This window comes from Arachis hypogaea, chromosome 16 (genome assembly GCF_003086295.3).
Source record: "Arachis hypogaea cultivar Tifrunner chromosome 16, arahy.Tifrunner.gnm2.J5K5, whole genome shotgun sequence".
Lineage (NCBI taxonomy): Eukaryota > Viridiplantae > Streptophyta > Magnoliopsida > Fabales > Fabaceae > Arachis > Arachis hypogaea.
Genome location: NC_092051.1, coordinates 65,437,604 through 65,442,903, shown reverse-complemented (window position 1 = coordinate 65,442,903; position 5,300 = coordinate 65,437,604). Strand labels below are relative to the sequence as shown.

Genomic DNA, 5,300 nt, shown 5'->3' with positions numbered 1-5,300 from the left:
CTTTGATAGGGTGGCTATGAATAAGTATTTTGTGTGGTCTGATATTGTCTTTGGTTGGAGTGTTGGTGAGTGGAGTTGTTATAATGGTTTGGATTGTGAGGTCTGTGGTTTTGGTTTTGGTTTTGTTGGTTTTTTCACCCAAAGTTTGGGTGGTTCTTCCAACCAGGGTTATAAGTTTTAGAATATGGATCATGAGCTTGTCTAGATAAATTTCCAAGGTAATTGGCTTCATCCCAGTTAACTCCTTCATCTGTGTCCAACTCTCCTTGAGGTGATGGTTGAGTGTGGATGGCTGCAGCCTGATTCTTCTCCATTTGCTTAGTCAATTCAGCCAGTTGCTTGGTAATCTTCTTATTATGGGCCAAGATTGCATCCATATGGTTTAATTCCATGACTCTCATGTTGTTGCTTCTGTTTGAGGCATAAAAATACTCATTGTCAGCCACTGTCTCTATAACATCAATGGCTTCTTCAATGGTCTTCTTCTTGTTAAGAGAACCTCCAGATGAGTGGTCTACAGCTTTCTTTGATTCACAATTTAGCCCTTCATAAAAGATATGAAGTTGCACCCACTCATTAAACATATCAAGGGGGCATTTTCTTGTCAAATCTTTAAATCTCTCCCAGGCTTCATAAATAGTCTCATCATCCTGCTGTCTGAATGTTTGCACTTCAGTTCTCAGTCTGTTTACTTTTTGTGGAGGGTAGAACCTTACTAAGAATCTATTCACCACATCCTCCGAGGTTGTCAAGCTCTCCTTGGGAAATGATTCTAGCCATTTGGATGCTTTGTCCCTCAAAGAAAATGGAAATAGTAGCAATCTATAGGTGTCAGGATGAACACCATTAGATTTAACTGTATCACAGATCTTAGGAATGTAGTGAGATGCTGATTAGGGTCCTCTTGGGCACTTCCTCCGAAGGAACAATTGTTTTGGACGAGAGTTATGAACTGTGGCTTCAATTCGAAATTATTGGCATGGATAGTTGGCTTTTGAATGTTGCTACCATAGTTTCCTGGGTTTGGATTGATGTAGTAAACTAGAACTCTCCTCTCTTGTCCAGCAGGGTTGGCTGCGCCCTCCTCTGGCATGATTGTTCACCTGTCCTTCATGATGGTTTTCCATATCATCCTCCATGGTTACATCCAAGTCTTCCTCTTCTTCTTCTGCACCAATGGCCTTCTTTCTTCTTGCTTCCCTCCTTAATCTCAGGAAAGTTCTCTCCAGTTCACTGTCAAAAGAGGTTGAAACCTCTCTTCTACCTATCATACAAGTAGCACAACAAGCAGCAACCATCAAGTGAATATTTTACAATTAATGAAAAAGTGTGGTTAGAGCAATTGAGGCAATTAATCAAACAGTTGATGAGTTAGTGGATTAGTTTTGCTGGAAAGTAAAGAAGTAAAGAAAAATTAAAGAGAAACAACTAAAATTGCAAAAAGTAAATGTAACAGTAGAAATTGGAATTCAATTAACAAAAGAAAAGCAAATGCTCAATATAGTTATCTTCCAATTTAGTAATTTTCAATACAAAACCAATCCTCGGCAACGGCGCCATAAACTTGATTCACTCGAAAACTGTCTCTCAACGATTTTCTAACGGCAAGTGCACCGGATTGTAGTCAAGTAAAAACTCACTGTAGAGTGAGGTCGAATTCCACAGGAATTGGTTGGTTGACCAATGTTAATTGGAGAATTGTGCTAGTTGAGCGAAATCAAAATTGGGTTGAGATTGCAGAATGTAAATTTGGCGGGAAACTTAAATTGCAAGAAATTAAATGACAAAAATTAAAGTGCGATAAATTAAATAATAGAAGCTTAAATTGCATGAAATTAAATGGGAATGGGGATTAAGCATGAAATTAAAGAGTAGAATATAATGAGAATGGGTAAGATCAGAGTACGGGATTCATTGGGGTCAGGAGATGTGATAATTCTCCGGATCAAGTTCATTTTCATCTCTTCCTTAATCAATGCATTCATTGAACTTCTTGGCAATCTTAGGTGATTAGATCCCAATTCCTTGGCAATCTAATCTCTCTAAGCATGAACAATTGCCCAATTCCATGATTTAAGTGCTCATGGAAAGAGATGAAGATCGGTCACTGATTCTACCACACAAATTTATAGATCAAAGTATTGGTAGGATTACATGTCACTATATCCATCCAAACCCCAATCTAATCCAATGTGAGAAAGCAATTCTAGCATGATCTCCTCATTCCTCTTCTAAGGTTCAAAGGAGATCCAATTATGAATAGTTTCTTTCCCAAGATAACTATCCAATAGGATGAAGAACAAAAGCTTTCTAGCAAAATCAAAAGAAAAGAAAGAAGAAGAAAAATGAAAACTAATATTGATCCATTGAATTACACAAAGTTCCCTAACCCAATGAAAGGGGTTTAGTTGTTCATAGCTCTCAGAATGTGAAATGGAATTGAAAGATACATTGCAGAATTGAAAGAATTGCCGAAAATTAAAATTAGCAGAATGTCAGCATCTCTCTCTGCCAGCTAAAAGTCTTCTTACTATCTTAAATTCTAAGCTATTTATTCACTTTCTTCCATTCATCTTCAGTCTCTGAATTGGGCTTTTGGCCTTGATTGAATTGGGTTGAAGTTGCTCCAATTGGTTTCCCTTGCTGTTGAGAAGAGATCTGTTTGAATTGCAAAGTTCTGATGCTCACGTTGGAGTCCACGTTTGAGGACCAACGTTGAATCAAACGCCTCTTTGAAAATTCAGTTCTGCTTGCTGTCATTGGCGTTTGACTCAACGTTGGAGTGCCAACGTTCTTCTACCCACGCGTACGCGTGCCGTGCGCATTGGCGCCCTTGGGGTCATAATATGCAAAAAATCGCAATTCCAGTTTTGAAAGCTTTTATAAGAACGTTGGCCTCAGCGTTGGACTGGTAATGTTCCCTCCAACGTTGGCCTATCCACGCGTGCGCGTGATATACACGTTGATGAGCGGATAATTTATACCCTTTTTGGCATTGTTTTTACATAGTTTTTAGTATATTTTAATTACTTTTCATTAGTTTTTATGCAAAAATCACATTTCTGGACTTTACTATGAGTTTGTGTATTTTTCTGAAATTTCAGGTATTTTCTTGTTGAAATTGAGGCTGAGAAAGGACTGCAGATGCTGTTGGATTCTGACCCTCCTACACTCAAAGTAGATTTTCTGGAGCTACAGAAGCCCAATTTGCGCGCTCTCAATTGCGTTGGAAAGTAGACATCTTGGGCTTTCCATCAATATATAATAGTTTATACTTTGCTCTAGATTTGATAGCCCAAACTGGCATTAAACGCCAGCCAGAAACTTTCTGGCGTAAAACGCCAGAACTGGCACACTTCTTGGCGTTAAACGCCCATTTTGGCACCCAGGGTGGCGTTTAACTCCAATTTGAGGCATATGCACGTGGAAGCTTGAAAGCTTAGCCCAAACACTCACCAAGTGGGCCTCGGAAGTGGATTTCTGCACTATCTATGTAACAGCCCTGATTTTCGAGTACGCGAGATCTTTTCTAAAGGCACGGATTTCTCCGGAAGATCAGTAAAGAGAACACCTCTTCTATATCAACAAGTATCTCGATACTCATTGTCATTATGTTATCTTTAAGATAGAACCTTTTCCGAGGCAAGCTCGGCAACGCGGTCACGAAGAACCTAGTTTTTGAACTGTATCGGTTAGGAGTTTTGATTCGATTTTTCGTAAGTAGTCTCAGTTTGACGAACCAGACTCAACTCATGAGAGAAGAGAGATAATAGTATAATATTATCATTATATTTGTATTAGAAGATGCTTGAATGATATTATAAGGTTACCTGGTCTGTTTTAGTTAAAAACAGAAAATCGGTTTAACCGGGTTTACGGTTTACTGGTGTAGCTTAGCACCAGCACTCTCTGATGAATTTAGCAATGCTAAGGCCTCATTATACATGTTCTATTCTCATAATAAATATGTTACTAGTGTCATTTATGCTAGTAGCTCAGAAAATAATTTTTAGAGATGTTTTTACGAGTGTTTCGATACACCTAGTTTTAGTAGTTATACACCAGAGATATTTTAATATTATTTTAATCCGCCTCCAAGCCAACCAATCACAACTCACCTTACACCCACAAGACCTCCAAGGCTGTCTCATTTCATCATTTTGGCCGAAATTGAAAGGAGAGAAAAGAGAGAAAACTTCATGAACACTTAATCTTCAAAGCTTGATTTCTTCTGAACCAAAACTCAAATGAAAACTCTGATTTCACCAAAATGATCCTCTCTTCTTCCTCTACATAATCATGTAACTTATCAAGGCTGGAAATAAGGTGAGATGGCTGTTCTTTTCCCCTTTCAATTCGGTTTTCAAGGAAAACCATGCAAAACATGTGTTTTCTTGATGTTCTTCCTTAGGAATCATGCTTAACTTGACTTGAGGGCCAAGAAACGTTAATTTCCAGAAAGTCTAAGGTGAGATATCTCTTCCTAACGTTCTGAGAGAGATTTGGTCAGTTGAGAGTTTGTGGATTTAAAGTTGTCTTTTATGTGATTTAGGAGGAAAAAGTGCTATAGGACCACCTGAAAGTCTAACTAAATTAGGAGCAGCAAAACCAGGTAGGGTTTGACGAATTTAATCTTGATTGATTGTGTTTGAGTTGTGTAATTATGATATGGTTTGGTTGTGCTTGAAATTGATTGTTTATATGAGTGATTCTTGTTGAAAATTTGGTGAAATTTTGATGAAATTTGATGAAATTCAAGCTATGAACTTGTGTTCTTGTGGCTGCTGGAAAACGAAACCCTAACCCTTAAATTGGGGTTCAATTTGTGTTAAAATCATGTAGAAAAGATGGAGTTTTAGTGGATGGGAATTTATTTTGAATTTTGGTAAAAATCGGTTGCTGAAAAGACTGAAAAACGGGTAAAAACAGAGAAAAAATCTGAAGAATTTACGAAGAACACTTTGAGTGTGATGAAGAACAATGAAGAACAGGTTTTAGATCTTTAAAAGGGCAAGGAAGTAATTATTTTGGTGTTTGAGGGGTTATTTGGTAATTTCTGAAAGTTAGGGTGGTTAAAGTTGAAATATAAAAAGTTACGGGTGGTAAAAAGTGAATTTTAAAGGTTAAAAGTAAAAGGTAAGTTAATTTTCGAAAATTAATGATAAAATAATAAATAATAATAAAATATTAAATAATAATATTTAATTAAAAATAATATTTTAATAAAAATAATGAAATAAAGCGGAAAAGGCAGTTTTCTGTGAAAGCTTTAGAAAGACAACTTTAAGTGTAGAATCTCA

At 37.0% G+C, this 5,300-nt stretch overlaps 1 non-coding gene across 1 annotated transcript; it reads left to right on the top strand.

Moving 5' to 3' along the window:
- Positions 1-579: 579 nt before the first annotated feature.
- On the top strand, positions 580-686 carry LOC112760093 (small nucleolar RNA R71). Its single transcript, XR_003180547.1, has one exon. It is a non-coding gene; the product is annotated as a small nucleolar RNA R71 (small nucleolar RNA).
- Positions 687-5,300: the final 4,614 nt, after the last annotated feature.